A 17896-nucleotide genomic window follows, 5' to 3' on the forward strand; every position below is an offset into this window, starting at 1 on the left:
AATGGAGGTGGCTGAAGGATGAACTGACTGAGAAAGTAGACAGGCAAACAACGGTGTATACATATGATCGAATATTGTGCTGCTACAAAAAGGAACAAAGTTGTGACGTATGCACCATTGCAAATGAACCTGTGGGACATTTGATGAGGCAAAATAAGCCAGAAACAAAACAGCAATTATTGTATAGCCTCACTTAGAAAATACTTATAAGAAAACTGAGGCCTAGATTGTAAGCTCTTACAGCAATCACATTTAGTCTGGAGCAGTAATTGTTATTTCTGGATTTTGAGGGGCTGTTTTATGTATGTATAACCTGGTATTTTGAGATAAGAATGAAGCTGATCAGGTTAGGATTAAGGTCATTCAGAATACAGGGTAAGGAAGACCTTGTCTATATTCTAGAACCTCATCTACCTTTTTCTCTGAGACCAAAGGAAGAAAGGTTTATTTCATCTAGAACCTAAATTTTCTATAGCACATAATCTAACTCAACCTGTCTGGATAGATCATTTAAACAATTCAAACACAGGAAGCCCATACTAAAAATGAGGGTCTTTAATCCTGTATAGCTTAAAGTAATCCCTGGATACATCCCAGAGTATATTAAGCAGATAATCAAAAAGTATTGGCAAAGTCCCTAGAGGGGTGGGAGAAAAAATATGGAACTACTAAACTTTACCATCAGGGAAACTCTTGAGACTGTGTCAAACATTAGGGGCACCCAAATCAATATGCCAAGCCCTTGATCTTGAGGCTTGCTCTTGTGACACTTATGCATGTAGCAGAGAAAGTTAGCCTACCTATAGGTATGCCTGAGAGTTACTTCCGGAGGACCTATTTTGTTGCTCAGATGTGGCCTCTATCTCTCTAAGCCCAAGTCTGCAAGTGAAATCATCACTCTCCCCCACTACATGGGACATGACATCCAGGGGTGAAAGTCTCCCTGGTGGTATGGGAAATGACTCACAAGCTGACCCTGGGACTGTGAGATCAACAATTCCACTCTGACCATACGGGGGAAAAGAAGTGTAACATATAAGTGTATCAGTGGCTGAGGAAGTTCAAGTAGAGTCGAGAGGCTACTCCGGAGGTCACTCTTATGCAAGCTTCAATTAGACACTGCTACCAGCCATAACTTACCAAACCACAACCAAAACCATTCCTGCCAATCTTAAAGACCCCGAGGGTGTTATATTAAGTTTCTACAAAGGTTCCATGCACCAAGTTAACTTTTCAGAAACCTACAACCAGATAAGTACTGAAATGCAAAGGGACCAGCCTCTCCAGAACATCAGCTATTCCATCCCCCTATCCCTTATCAAAACCCCCCTCCAACATTTAAAAGTTAGAATGGGCATAGCCCAAATAGCCCTAAAGAGTGGGAGGAAGAGCAACAGTGATGGAGGAGTTATATAGAGAAGGTAAGGTTTAACAAATGAGTGTGAGTGCTGAATCATTATTTTGATAGTTCTTTAGTCTCCAGTACCTTAAGAGCAGCTAGTAAAATAAATTTTAGTAAAAACCTAAAATTGTGGAATTGTAACCATACCAAACTCTGAACCCTGTTCTACAACTAATTGTTGCAGTGTGCTTTGAAATTTATTCCTTTATGGATATGTGTTATTTTTCACAAAAAGGAAAAAAAATTTTTTCTTCTAGCCTCCAGTGTTTTGGAGCAGCTAGAAGGAAAAAATTTGAAATAGTGGAATGGCAAGCCATAACAAGCTCTGAAATCTGTAACTACTTGTTGATATGTACCTTGAAAATCATTGATTTTTTTTCTTTTCTGTGTATATATGTTATATTTAATCATAAAACAAGTAAAGAAAAAAAAACCTCATTAAAAACCAATGCTCAGGCTACATGTCAATCATCGAGGGACACTTTCCATAATCCAGTGGTAGGTGAGGTGTTCCTGTTGACTGCAATGGCCCCTTGGCATCAAAGCATTTATCACACTATAGTATGACTCATTGTTCACCCATCCATTTGCATGATGCATACAGACCATGAGTTTGTAGGGGGCAAAGGCCATGTTCATCTCTTTTGTGTCCTATGGAACATGTGGAAAATAGGCATGCAAAGTACCATTTGTCAAACATAGTAATGTACTCACTGGCTGTGTAACCTCAGAGAAGATGTTAACCTCTGAGAACCTCAGTTTCCTTAGTGTAAATCACAGTGTTTCGTATTGTGTTGAGGACATAGTAGACTCAGCAAATGTTTTCTCAGTATTGTCATTATTCTGAACAAGCAGGGTAGGACAAGACATTCTGGAAAAAAGTTAGCCTAAGGAAAGGCCTTCATGGAAAGGACAGATGGACTCAGAAAGTGGTTGTAGTTTTGGGTACTTGTTCAGACTTGGGAATGGGGTTCAGTGTGTGAGTTCAGGGGCAGAGAAAGATGTACAGGGTAGGCTGGGAGTAATCTGAAGGGACCTGAAGCAAGGGGAGCATTTAGAGCTGCTGTATGTTTTTTTCTTTTTATTAATTAAAAAAAAATTAACTAACACAACATTTAGAAATCATTCCATTCTACATATGCAATCAGTAATTCTTAATATCATCACATAGATGTGTGATCATCATTTCTTAGTACATTTGCATCAATTTAGGAAAAGAACTAGCAAAACAACAGAAAAAGATATAGAATGATAATATAGAGAAAAATTAAAAATAATAATAAAAATAAAAGATAAAAAATATACAAAAAAGGAAAAAAACAAAAAACACAAACACAAAAAAACTATAGCTCAGATGCATCTTCATTCAGTGCTTTAACATAATTACATTACAATTAGATAGTATTGTGCTGTTCATTTTTGAGTTTTTGTATCTAGTTCTGTTGCACAGTCTGTAACCCTTCAGCTCCAATTACCCATTGTCTTACCCTGTTTCTAACTCCTGATGGTCTCTGTTACCAATGACATATTCCAAGTTTATTCTCAAATGTCGATTCACATCAGTGGGACCACACAGTATTTGTCCTTTAGTTTTTGGCTAGTCTCACTCAGCATAATGCTCTCTAGGTCCATCTATGTTATTACATGGTTCATAAGTTTATTCTGTCTTAAAGCTGCATAATATTCCATCGTATGTATATACCACAGTTTGTTTAGCCACTCATCTGTTGATGGACATTTTGGCTGTTTCCATCTCTTTGCAATTGTAAATAATGCTGCTATAAACATTGGTGTGCAAATGTCCGTTTGTGTCTTTGCCCTTAAGTCCTTTGAGTAGATACCTAGCAATGGTATTGCTGGGTCGTATGGCAATTCTATATTCAGTTTTTTGAGGAACCACCAAACTGCCTTCCACAGTGGTTGCACCATTTGACATTCCCACCAACAGTGGATAAGTGTGCCTCTATCTCCGCATCCTCTCCAGCACTTGTCATTTTTTCTTTTGTTGATAATGGCCATTCTGGTGGGTGTGAGATGATATCTCATTGTGGTTTTGATTTGCATTTCTCTAATGGCTAGGGACATTGAGCATCTCTTCATGTGTCTTTTGGCCATTTGTATTTCCTCTTCTGAGAGGTGTCTGTTCAAGTCTTTTTCCCATTTTGTAATTGGGTTGGCTGTCTTTTTGTTGTTGAGTTGAACAATCTCTTTATAAATTCTGGATACTAGACCTTTATCTGATATATCATTTCCAAATATTGTCTCCCATTGTGTAGGCTGTCTTTCTACTTTCTTGATGAAGTTCTTTGATGCACAAAAGTGTTTAATTTTGAGGAGCTCCCATTTCTTTCTTTCTTTCTTCAGTGCTCTTGCTTTAGGTTTAACATCCATAAAACCACCTCCAACTGTAAGATTCATAAGATATCTCCCTACATTTTCCTCTAACTGTTTTATGGTCTTAGACCTTATGTTTAGATCTTTGATCCATTTTGAGTTAACTTTTTTTTTTTTTTTTTTTTTTTTTTTTTTTTTTTTAAAGGAAAGACAGAGAGAAGGAAGGAAGGATAGAAGGAAGGAAGGAAGGAAGAAAGGGAAACGTTTTTAAACATTTTCTTGTTTTATTATTGTATTCTGTTTCTCCGTTTTTGTTACATGGGCTGGGGCCGGGAATCGAACCGAGGTCCTCCGGCATAGCAGGCAAGCACTTTGCCCGCTGAGCCACCGCGGCCCGCCCATTTTGAGTTAACTTTTGTATAGGGTGTGAGATACGGGTCCTCTTTCATTCTTTTGCATATGGATATCCGGTTCTCTAGGCACCATTTATTGAAGAGACTGTTCTGTCCCAGGTGAGTTGGCTTGACAGCCTTATCAAGATCAAATGTCCATAGATGAGAGGGTCTATATCTGAGCACTCTATTTGATTCCATTGGTCGATATATCTATCTTTATGCCAATACCATGCTGTTTTGACCAATGTGGCTTCATAATATGCCTTAAAGTCCGGCAGCGTGAGACCTCCAGCTTTGTTTTTTTTCCTCAAGATACTTTTAGCAATTCGGGGCACCCTGCCCTTCCAGATAAATTTGCTTATTGGTTTTTCTATTTCCGAAAAATAAGTTGTTGGGATTTTGATTGGTATTGCATTGAATCTGTAAATCAATTTAGGTAGGATTGACATCTTAACTATATTTAGTCTTCCAATCCATGAACACGGTATGCCCTTCCATCTATTTAGGTCTTATGTGATTTCTTTTAACAGTTTTTTGTAGTTTTCTTCGTATAGGTTTTTTGTCTCTTTAGTTAAATTTATTCCTAGGTATTTTATTCTTTTAGTTGCAATTGTAAATGGGATTCGTTTCTTGATTTCCCCCTCCACTTGTTCATTGCTAGTGTATAGAAATGCTACAGATTTTTGAATGTTGATCTTGTAACCTGCTACTTTGCTGTACTCATTTATTAGCTCTAGTACTTTTGTTGTGGATTTTTCTGGGTTTTCGATGTATAGTATCATATCGTCTGCAAACAGTGATAGTTTTACTTCTTCCTTTCCAATTTTGATGCCTTGTATTTCTTTTTCTTGTCTAATAGCTCTGGCTAGAACCTCCAACATGATGTTGAATAATATGGTGATAATGGACATCCTTGTCTTGTTCCTGATCTTAGGGGGAAAGTTTTCAATTTTTCCCCATTGAGGATGATATTAGCTGTGGGTTTTTCATATATTCCCTGTATCATTTTAAGGAAGTTCCCTTGTATTCCTATACTTTGAAGTGTTTTCAACAGGAAAGGATGTTGAATCTTGTCAAATGCCTTCTCTGCATCAATCGAGATGATCATGTGATTTTTCTGCTTTGATTTGTTGATATGGTGTATTACATTAATTGATTTTCTTATGTTGAACCATCCTTGCATACCTGGGATGAATCCTACTTGGTCATGATGTATAATTCTTTTAATGTGTTGCTGGATTCGATTTGCTAGAATTTTGTTGAGGATTTTTGCATCTATATTCATTAGAGAGATTGGTCTGTAGTTTTCTTTTTTTGTAATATCTTTGCCTGGTTTTGGTATGAGGGTGATGTTGGCTTCATAGAATGAATTAGGTAGCTTTTCCTCCACTTCGATTTTTTTGAAGAGTTTGAGCAGAGTTAGTACTAATTCTTTCTGGAATGTTTGGTAGAATTCACATGTGAAGCCGTCTGGTCCTGGACTTTTCTTTTTAGGAAGCTTTTGAATGACTGATTTAATTTCGTTACTTGTGATTGGTTTGTTGAGGTCATCTATTTCTTCTTGAGTCAAAGTTGGTTGTTCATGTCTTTCCAGGAACCCGTCCATTTCATCTAAATTGTTGTATTTATTAGCGTAAAGTTGTTCATAGTATCCTGTTATTACCTCCTTTATTTCTGTGAGGTCAGTGGTTATGTCTCCTCTTCCATTTCTGATCTTATTTATTTGCATCCTCTCTCTTCTTCTTTTTGTCAATCTTGCTAAGGGCCCATCAATCTTATTGATTTTCTCATAGAACCAACTTCTGGCCTTTTTGATTTTCTCTATTGTTTTCAATTTCATTTATCTGCTCTAATCTTTGTTATTTCTTTCCTTTTGCTTGCTTTGGGGTTAGTTTGCTGTTCTTTCTCCAGTTCTTCCTAGTGGACAGTAAATTCCTGAATTTCTTCTTTTCTTCTTTTCTGATATAGGCATTTAGGGCAATTTCTTTTCTTCTTTTCTGATATAGGCATTTAGGGCAATAAATTTCCCTCTTAGCACTGCCTTTGCTGCATCCCATAGGTTTTGATATGTTGTGTTTTCGTTTGCATTCACCTCGAGGTATTTACTAATTTCTCTTGCAATTTCTTCTTTGACCCACTCGTTGTTTAAGAGTGTGTTGTTGAGCCTCCACGTATTTGTGAATTTTCTGGCACTCCGCCTATTATTGATTTCCAACTTCATTCCTTTATGATCCGAGAAAGTGTTGTGTATGATTTCAATCTTTTTAAATTTGTTAAGACTTGCTTTGTGACCCAGCATATGGTCTATCTTTGAGAATGATCTATGAGCACTTGAGAAAAAGGTATATCCTACTGTTGTGGGATGTAATGTCCTATAAATGTCTGTTAAGTCTAGCTCATTTATAGTAATATTCAGATTCTCTATTTCTTTATTGATCCTCTGTCTAGATGTTCTGTCCATTGATGAGAGTGGTGAATTGAAGTCTCCCACTATTATGGTATGTGTGTCTATTTCCCTTTTCAGTGTTTGCAGTGTATTCCTCATGTATTTTGGGGCATTCTGGTTCGGTGCGTAAATATTTATGACTGTTATGTCTTCTTGTTTAATTGTTCCTTTTATTAGTATATAGTGTCCTTCTTTGTCTCTTTTAACTGTTTTACATTTGAAGTCTAAAATGTTGGATATTAGTATAGCCACTCCTGCTCTTTTCTGGTTGTTATTTGCATGAAATATCTTTTCTCAACCTTTCACTTTCAACCTATGTTTATCTTTGTGTCTAAGATGTGTTTCCTGTAGACAGCATATAGAAGGATCCTGTTTTTTAATCCATTCTGCCAGTCTATGTCTTTTGATTGGGGAATTCAGTCCATTAACATTTAGTGTTCTTACTGTTTGGATAATATTTTCCTCTAACATTTTGCCTTTTGTATTATATATATCATATCTGACTTTCCTTCTTTCTACACTCTTCTCCATACCTCTCTCTTCTGTCTTTTCGTATCTGACTCTAGTGCTCCCTTTAGTATTTCTTGCAGAGCTGGTCTCTTGGTCACAAATTCTCTCAGTGACTTTTTGTCTGAGAATGTTTTAATTTCTCCCTCATTTTTGAAGGACAATTTTGCTGGATATAGGAGTCTTGGTTGGCAGTTTTTCTCTTTTAGTAATTTAAATATATCATCCCACTGTCTTCTAGCTTCCATGGTTTTCTGCTGAGAAATCTACACATAGTCTTATTGGGTTTCCCTTGTATGTGATGGATTGTTTTTCTCTTGCTGCTTTCAAGATCCTCTCTTTCTCTTTGACCTCTGACATTCTAACTAGTAAGTGTTGGAGAACGCCTATTTGGGTCTAATCTCTTTGGGGTGCGCTGCACTTCTTGGATCTGTAATTTTAGGTCTTTCATAAGAGTTGGGCAATTTTCAGTGATAATTTCTTCCATTAGTTTTTCTCCTCTTTTCCCCTTCTCTTCTCCTTCTGGGACACCCGCAACACGTATATTTGTGCGCTTCATATTATCATTCAATTCCCTGATCCCCTGCTCAAATTTTTCCATTCTTTCCCCTATAGTTTCTGTTTCTTTTTGGAATTCAGATGTTCCACCCTCCAGTTCACCAATTCTAGCCTCTGTCTCTTTAAATCTACCATTGTAGGTATCCATTGTTTTTTCCGTCTTTTCTACTTTGTCCTTCACTCCCATAAGTTCTGTGATTTGTGGACTTTCCATTTCTTCTTTTTGTTCAGCCCATGCCTTCTTCATGTCCTCCCTCAATTTATTGATTTGGTTTTTGAAGAGGTTTTCCATTTCTGTTCATATATTCAGAATTAGTTGTCTCAGCTCCTGTATCTCATTTGAGCTATTGGTTTGTTCCTGTGACTGGGCCATATCTTCAATTTTCCTGTTATGATCCATTATATTTTGTTGGCATCTGGGCATTTAATCAGATTTCCCTGGGTGTGGGACCCAGCAGGTTGAAAGGCTTTCCTGTGAAGTCTCTGGGCTCTGTTTTTCTTATCCTGCCCAGTATGTGGTGCTCATCTGTCTGCGGTTCCCACCAGCAAAAGATGTTGTGGCTCCTTTAACTTTGGAAGACTCTCGCTGTGGGGGAGGGTCGCCAGCCGACGTGGCTTGGGGGAGTGCCGATCCAAATCTCCCAGCCAGCCCGGGAAGCCGCACGTGGCGGGGGGCGCTGGCTGCCGCGGCTTGGGGGGGGTACCAATCCAAAGCTCCCAGCCGGCCCGGGAAGTCGCGTGTGGCTGGGGGCGCCGGCCGCCACGGCTTGGGGGAGTGCCGATCCAAATCTCCCAGCCGGCCCGGGAAGACATGCGTGGCGGGGGGTGCTGGCCACCGCGGCTTGGGGGAGTGCCAATTCAAATCTCCTAGCCAGCCTGGGAAGTCGCTCATGGGGGGGGCGCCGGCCTCCGTGGCTTGGGGGGGTGCCGATCCAAAGCTCCCAGCCGGCCCAGGAAGCCACGCGTCGGGGGGGGCGCCGGCTGCCGCGGCTTGAGGGACCGCTGATCCAAATCTCCCAGCCGGTCCGGGAAGGAGGGAGGGAGGGGCTCCAGCCACCAGCCACCACGGCCTGGGGAAGCGCACGCCTCTCGGGGACCTCACTGCAGCAGAGTCTCTTAGCCAGTTCAGCCATTCCAGAATGGGGTACGCTGTGTTTCTGTTCTCTGTCGTGGCTCCGGGAGCTGTTCTGTACTGTTTCTATTTCTTTAGTAGCTGTTGTGGAGGAGGAACTAAGACCCGCGTGTCTTACTAAGTCGCCATCTTCTCCGGAAGTCCTGCTGTATGCTTTTTAAACAGGGAACCCAACAATTTAAACAGAGCCCCAACAATAGAACTGTGGATGCCCAGGAGTTCCCAGACCCATTCAGGAAAATCCTGGGGAAGCCAAAAATGCTCCAGGGGTATCTGAGGTAAGCCTGGAAGAGCAAATCTTAGGAAAGACTGGTCAAAAAGGTATGTAAGTAGGATATAGCCAGAAGGAACATATATATTAATGAAGTGGAACAGTTTAGGAGTGAGGTATTTGCTTTTTAGCCTGCATACCTGGACAGACTCAAAGGTTTACTTGTTTTTAATTGAATGCATTTACAGATAATCCCCAAATCTCCCTCACATAAACGCGCGCGTACACACACACACATTCTCAGTACAAAGAATTTTCCCTGAACTATCTGACATTAAGTTGCCAACTGTGCCAGTTTGAAAGGATGTATGTACCCTAGAAAAACCATGTTTTAATCCTAATCCCATTTTGTAAAGGCAGCCATTTCTTCTAATCCCTATTCAGTATTGTATGCTTGAAACTTTAATTAGATTATCTCCTTGAAGATGTGACTCAATCAAGACCGGTTGTTAAACTGGATTAGGTGGAGACATTTCTACACTCAATCAAGGTGGGTTTTCATTAGTTTACTGGAATCCTATAAAAGAGAAAACATTTTGAAATAAGAGGCTCTGAGAGAGCAGAACAACATAGCCACGAGAAGCAGAGTCTACCAGCCAGCAACCTTTGGAGATGAAGAAGGAAAATGCCTCCCAAGTTGCTTCATGAAACAGGAAGCCAGGAGGGAAAGCTAACAGATGACACTGTGTTCGCCACATCCTTTCCAGTTGAGAAACCCTGACCATGTTTGCCACATGCCTCCTCAGATGAGAAGGAAACCCTGAACTTCATCGGCCTTCTTGAACCAAGGTATCTTTCCTTGGATGTCTTAGATTGGATATTTCTATAGACTTAACTGGAACATTTTCTCAGCCTTAGAACTGTAAACTAACAACTTATTAAATTCCCCTTTTTAAAAGCAGTTCCGTTTCTGGTATATTGCATTCTGGTAAACTAGAACACCAATCTAATATCCCATCACCTCCAAATACTTTAGGGTGGTATTTTCTAAAATTTTTTTCTCCTTAACCACAATACGAACATCAAAATCAGGTAGTTATTACTGATACGTTATTACCATCTCATCCTCAGACCCCACTCAAGTTTTACCAAATGTCCTGATGTCTTTTTAGCAAAATAATCCAGTTGCAAATCATATGTTGCTTGTAGCTGTCACGTCTCAGTCTCCTTCAGCTGGAATAATTCCTCACTTCTCTTGACTATCATGACCTTCTGAAGATTACAGCTAGTTATTTTGTAGATAGTACTTTTATTTAGATGTGTCTTATGTTTTCTCATGACTACATTCAGGAGATGAATTTTTGGCAGGAATACCCCAGAAATTATGTTTGTTCTTCTCAATACATCCCATCCTATTTGTCTCATTACTGACACTTACTCTGATTAGGATTAGGCTTGTGTCTACCACATTTCTCCCCTGTAAATTACTTTTTCCCCTTATAATGAAGATAATTTTTGTGCTAGATTTAATCACATACCCCAATTTAGACATGTTCTTGGTCTTGATCTGCACTTCTGTGGGTGTGAACCCATTGTAAATAGGATTACTTCAAGATGTTACTTTATTTAAAGTGTGGCCCAAATGAGTTAGGATGGGCCTTAATCTGGATTACTGGAGTCCTTTATAGGTAGAAGTTAATTCAGAGAGAAAGCCACCACAGGGAGCAGCCAGAAACTGGAAGTCAATTGAACCTGGAAGAGAAATGAGAGGACGCTGCCACATGATGGGAAAGCCATGGAACCTGAGGACTGCCGGACAGCCAGAATGCTACCAACCTCAGAAAGAAGCAAGTCTACTAGTCTCTAAAACAGTGAGCCAATAAATTCTTGTTATTTTAGCCAAAATCAGTTTGGGGTATTTGTGATAGTAGCTGAGCAAAACTAAAAAGTTATGGATTATAAGCCACTGAATAAATTATATAAATTGAAGTTTTGATGAGGAATAGAATCCTGCTTATCAAATTTTTAATTTAATAATTTGTTTATATCAAAATAGATACATGGCTTCCTATTTTATTCAATCACTCATAGTCCATTACAATCATTATTTATTTTTATGCTCAAACTGAGCTCCTGTGTCCTTTTGACATGCTTCCATCATCCTCTGAGCATTTTCTGTGGAGAAAGAGGGTATTTCAGGCTCCTTCTAATTTTCCTGTCCCAGACCTGGATTCAGCCATATATCCAAGGAATACTGATTTATTTTATTGGAGAATGGTATTTAGAAAGAAGTTGAGACCTAGGCTAGTAATGAGGTATGCTCATTACTACTGGACTGTTGCTGCTCCTGGCTCTCCCAGTGGAAAAGCAAAAAATATATATATATATATATGTGTGTGTTTATACACACTTATATAATCTATATTTTTTCATATTTGTGCGTATGTATTGAAAATTATAAGTCACAATGATACCTCCAACTTCAATCCAACATTATACAGTTCATTCTAGTTTTGTCTTCCATCACTTGTAACTCCCATCAGTGAGGAATCTGGCGACCATTCTACTTCATGTATTAATTTCTTTGAAAAGTGCCCCCTGCATGCAACCCATCTCCTAATACCACCAAGGCCCCCATCCTCATACAGATTCCCTCCTTACCACATGACCTCACCCCGGGCCCCCTCTCTCACATGGAGGCTCACTTCACCCGACTCAGCCACTGGCACCCCATGCCTGGCCTGACCACATGTAGGTGTCCTTCTCACCTGACTTGGGGCTCTGACATCTGGTGCTTTTCCCCCACCTCCACCATAGGCTGAACCATTCCCCCCATTCACAGAGACACCTCTTCACGCTGCTTAGGTTCAAAAACTTGCTCTGGGTCACCACAGCTCTACTCCCCTCTGCCAGGCACAGATGACTACCATTTCTCTGCCTGCTTAAGCCAAACTGTTGAGAAAAAAGAAAAGCTCCAGAAAGGTTTTGATTTTTGAGCAGAGAAACCAATAATGGTATTAAGAGGTATAATCATAAATTGACTCATCTCTTGGCCCCAGAAGATTACTAGCTATAGGGACAGGGAACACTTGCTCACCTTCTCCTCCCAGCATCAGATTTATCAAGAACTCAACGTCACCTGCCTGGAGCCTCTTAAAGATGGCTCTGGTTGCTGATGAGAGGGAGGAGGAAGCCCCAGAAGGCTACATACTCAGCCATACATTTGGATGCCCAAACATGCAGATGGCAGAGCTGCCTTGCCCAAGAAATCAGGCAGTTGCCCAGGTGATGGAATTTATGGTGTGCTGAAAGCTCATCTGCCCTAAAATAACTCTCTTGCTCACAATCTAAGCTTGCAATTTATTTCTTCAGATTTAAGATGTGATATCTGCCACTGTCCAAGCTGGGGAAAGGTACACAGACTGGGAAGAGGAAAGCAGCCCGGCAGTAGCAATACAACCAACAAAAGGAGCCAAAACCAACAATTATTGTGTGACCATGACAAATAATTTCCTTTCCTGATCCTATTTCCTTGTCTCTAAAACAGAAATTTTTAAAGCCCTTCCAAGATGTTCTAGTTTGCTAGCTGCCGGAATGCAATATACCAGAAACAGAATGGCTTTTAAAAAGAGGGATTTAATAAGTTGCTAGTTTACAGTTCTAAGGATGAGAAAATGTCCCAATTAGAACAAATCTATAGAAAAGTCCCATCAAAGGCATCCATCCAGGGAAAGATACCTTGGTTCAAGAAGGCCGATGATGTTCAGGGTTTCTCTCTCAAGCGAGAAGGCATATGGCAAATACAGTCAGAGCTTCTCTCTCAGCTGGAAGGGCACATGGCAAACACAGTGTCATCTGCTAGCTTTCTCTCCTGGCTTCCAGTTTTATGAAGCTCCCCGGGAGGCGTTTTCCTTCTTAATCTCCCAAGATCGCTGGCTCATGGATTCTCTGTGCTCTCTGAATCTCCTTCATTTTCCAAAATGTTTCCTCTTTTACAGACTCCAGAAACTTATCAAGACCCACCCAAATGGATGGAGAGATGCCTCCAGCTAATCCAGTTTAAGATTGATTAAATCTCATCTCCAGGAGATGATCTGATCATAGTTTCAAACATACAGTATTGAATAGGGACTATGCTACCTGTATGAAATGGGATTTAGATTTAAACATGGCTTTTCTAGGGGGCATACATCCTTTCAAACCAGCACACAAGAACTAAGGACTTTCAAACCAGCACACAAGAACTAAGGACTCTTTCTATCATGCAAATGTCAGGCAGGTTCTGTTCCAGGCCACTGCATACTAGGCTCTGTACTAAATACCCAAGTCAGTCAATGCACCCAGCCTCCCAGGAAGGTAGGTTTGGTAGTTAGATTCCGGTGTCAACTTGGCCAGGTGAAGGTGCCTAGTTCTATTGCTGTGGGCATGAGCCAATGGCATGTGAACCTCATCTGTTGCTGATTACCTCTGCAGTCGGCTAGGACGTGTGCGTGCTGCAATGAATGATGTTTGACTTAATTGGCTGGTGCTTAAATGAGAGAGCGCAACGTAGCACAGCCCAAGCAGCTCAGCAGACCTCATCTCAGCACTCTCAGCTCAGCCCAGTCCTTTGGAGATGCAGAAAGAAATCACCCTGGGGAAAGTTGTTGGAACCCAGAGGCCTAGAAGAAGGCCAGCAGAGATCGCCCTGTGCCTTCCCATGTAAGAAAGAACCTCAGTTGAAAGTTAGCTGCCTTTCCTCTGAAGAACTATACATTAACTAAATAAATCCCCTTTTATTGAAAGCCAATCCATCTCTAGTGTGTTGCATTCTGGCAGCTAGCAAACTAGAACAGTAGGTAAGATTCTTCTTCCCACTTTACAAATTAGAATTCAGAAATTCTGAGGTTAAGTGACTTAACTATGATCACCTGACTGTTAAGTTCTGGAGCCAGGACTCATACCATGACTACCAGACTCAGGTTTCCCAGCTGAGGCAGCCCACAAGGAGGTGAAGCTGCAGGCTAGTTTTTCTTTTATGAGAGCAGTTCCAGTTCAGCTCAATACCAGGAATATTCATAATTCTAAGTGTGGGTGAGACCCACCTGGCAGGATATGCTTGGTGATACCTCCCACAAAGACTCAGAGCTAGCAGCAGGAAGGTGTCTGCTGAATTCCTCTGTGTCTAGGACTGTGCTACCCATAGGAATCACAGGAGAAACCTATTCTTGGGTGGGGGAGAGGAAAATTTTCAGGGGTTTCCCAGCTTATGGCAAACCTGCCGACTCACAGGTGCTGACTTTCCCCAGACCAGGAAAGTGAGGGAGAAGGGAGGGTGAGGCAGGAGAGACAAAGTTGAGAGGCCCCAAGGAAAGATCACCAGAGTCCAAATTCCAAAGGTCATAAAAACATGGACCTTGACTAAATTTCAGAAATTCTGCATATTAAAGTTCTCAAACTGATTCTGTGGAAGCCTAAAGATGCCCACAGTCAAAGCCAGCAGGGAATGCCCCCCACACTTGAACTCTTCTGAAAAAAATCACTCCCATCTAGATACCACAAACTAATCAAATAAAAAAATCTACTTAGTTTAACTCTGAATCTCCCAAACCTACAATATGATATACCCCAAAACATACTTTGGGGAACTGAGGCTTTTACAAACAGGGCAGAGGCCCAGGAATGTCTAGTGTGAGCACAGGTAGAATGTTCGCCCACCATGGGGGGGTTAAATTCCAGGTCCAGGAACCAAAAAAAAGGATGAGGCAGTCTAGCGAGAGGCAGAGCCTGCACCAGACGAGGGGTGGTCACATGCTATTACCGCTGTTCGCAGCAAACCTTTCCTGTCTGCTCACCTCCTGTAGGCCTCATTAAGAAAGAACACACCGTCTCAGATGAGTTTTCAGGGTACAAACCCAACATTAATCGGAACATCTGAAATACTTTATTAACTCACCATATTTTACCTGTATACAACATTTAAGCAACTGGTGTTTAGTTTACTACATACTCCGTTAATTCTAAGCTAGCATTTGTTAGATGATTCTGACTAAAAAGAAAAAAAAAGATTCACAGTAAAATGGCACCAAATACTTTAAATATCAAGGGTAGATGTAACATGCCATAGGCTGCTGATGGATGTACCAAAGCACCTGCAGTCTTTATAATAAATTACTGCTTTAAAAAGGAATGTAGTTTTAAATGGCTGAATTCTTCCCCCAAATTACAATGCTTATAATAATCATAAACAGATCTTATTTGTCTTTTCTAGTAGAATTTAAATAGGCAGTTCTTTAAAGAGGCTGACTGGGTGAAGTAGTTTTGGGGGGGGTATGTGCAGAGCAGGGAAGAGACATCTTGATGCTCACTTACAGAATTCATTCAGTTCTACATAAGAAATAGGTTCACAATTAAATGTTACAGAAACTCATTATAAAGGAAAATATCCCAATATTCTTGTCATTTACCTTGAGTTGCCTGGTTAAAGAAACAAAGTTAAATGTTAACAGTGCTGGAAAAATCTTAACCCATGTAAGAATTTAACAAGGTTAGAAACACTTGAAAGGTTAGGCTCCTCCTGTGTGCAGTACTGTCCACGGTTGGAGAAAAAACTCATTACCTCAACTCTCTCATGGAGTTCCTGCAGTGTCCTCCCTTCAAGTCGCAAGACCACACTTCCTTCTAGCCAGAACTAGAGCCAGCAGGACATTTCTGGGCTATGTCTCAACTGGGGTCTAACTCGGTGCAATCCAGCAGGGTGGACTGTCCATCCACATTGGGAGTTTTGGCTTCTTTCTTCCTTCTGCTCCCAACACTGCTACTGGCCTGTCATCTCTGTCTCCTTCTAGTCAAATAATACCATCTGTGCCTCATCAAGCAAGGCACGGAATGCCAAGACAGCACTTTGCATCCTTTTGGCTGTCTACAGGCCTTATGGGGTTAAGTACAATACTAAATTTCACTGTCCTTGCATCCAGAATCCAGGGCTCAGTGGTAATATTCTATGGAAACTGTACCAGGAATCATCACGGAGAATGGTCACAGGATATCTATTCCTCCAACCTCTACTTTCTTTAGAGATGATATTTCAACTACAATCAAATTCCACAAATGGAAAGGGTAAATTCTGAAGAGCTACAAATGGGGATGCTAGGACTATGCTATTTGGGGACGGCTTCTTAGAGATGTTTTCAGGGTCTACAATTACATTGAAGATCCAGGCACACATGGACCTCTTCTATTCTGCACAATAATAGCTTGGAAAGAAATTTTATCCCCACTTTACAGACAGGGAAAGGAGCATTAAGAAGGGATGAATTTCCTTTCTTTGTTCTGCTTGACCATTTCTCATCTGTTTAAACTACACTTGCCCAATTCAAAAGTAATGAGACTTCTGTAAGGTCAGAGGAAGCACTAGCACTGGAACCCAATGGAGCCCATTTCCTCCCCAACATTCCAACTACCCAGCTCCATGTGCTATTCCCAATCCAGAGGTGGCAGAAGAAATACAGACAGGTCCACAGTGTGTGTGATGGCCACTAGGTGGTGAATAGGCTGCCTGGCCTTCCAGCCTTACACATGCATTTGGAAATATTTGTGTTGCCGAAGGTCTATGTCTCAGAGTGTGCCAAAGACTCTTTTTATAGGTGGCCCCAATCCTTCTCATACCTCAAAGGACAGGTCCTTCCAAGTCAGGAGGATGGCAGGAACCATAAGCATCCTTTCCCAGCAAGGTAACTGTGACTACAGCCCCTTCCCCCTTAGTGTAAGTGTACTGTACACTTTCTTCAGATAAAATCTACATCCATTTTTTTTTTTTTTTTTGGCATGGTGTGCTGGTCTGAAAAGATGTAAGTCCCCTAGAAAAGCCATGTTTTAATCAAAATCCCATTTCATAAATGGAATAATCCCTATTCAATACTGTATGTTTGAAACTGTAATCAGATCATCTCCCTGGAGATGTGATTTAATCAAGAGTGGTTGTTAAACTGAATTAGATGACGACATGTCTCCACCCATTTTGGTGGGTCTTGAGAAGTTTCTGGAGTCCTATAAAAGAGTAAACATTTTGGAGAATGAATGAGATTCAAAGAAAGCAGAGCAGAACAACATAGCTACGAGAAGCAGTCCACCAGCCAGTGACCTTTGGAGATGAAGAAGGACAATGCCTTCCAGGGAACTTCATGAAATAGGAAGTCAGGAGAAGAAGCTAGCAGATGACAGCGTGTTCACCATGTGCCCCTCCAGCTGAGAGAGAAGCCCTGACTGTGTTCACCATGTGCCTTTCCAGATGAGAGAGAAACTCAGACTGTGCTCACCATGTGCCCTTTCAGATGAGAGAGAAACTGTGAACTTCATCGGCCTTCTTGAACCAAGGTATCTTTCCCTGGATGCCTTTGACTGGGCATTTCTATAGGCTTGTTGTAATTGGGACATTTTCTCGGTCTTAGAACTGTAAACTAGCAACTTATTAAATTCTCCTTTTTAAAAGCCATTCCATTTCTTATATATTGCATTCTGGCAGCTAGTAAACTAGAACACATGGGTAGACACCAGGAATTGAACCTGGGTCTCCGGCATGGCAAGCCAGAACTCTGCCTGCTGAGCTACCGTGGCCCACCCTCTACATCCATTTTTGCCTAGGGAAAAAGGTTCTAAGTCTGCTTAGAACCCAGATAAAAACACTATCAATTGATATATTTTCCCTATCTGCTTTAAACGAGTACAATGTATACAAGTGTAGCACCACATTAGGAATTCAAATTTAGAAGACAGATTGCTTGGATTCAAATTCTGGGTGACCTTAGTCACTATGTACCCAATCTGTGCCTGAGTTTCCTCAACTGTAAAGTAGGGATTTTAGCAGTACTTACCTCACAGCATTGTTATGAAGTTTAAATCAATTTATACATAGCAGCGAGGGGAATGACTT

The sequence above is a fragment of the Tamandua tetradactyla genome, chromosome 16, assembly GCF_023851605.1.
Source record: "Tamandua tetradactyla isolate mTamTet1 chromosome 16, mTamTet1.pri, whole genome shotgun sequence".
NCBI lineage: Eukaryota > Metazoa > Chordata > Mammalia > Pilosa > Myrmecophagidae > Tamandua > Tamandua tetradactyla.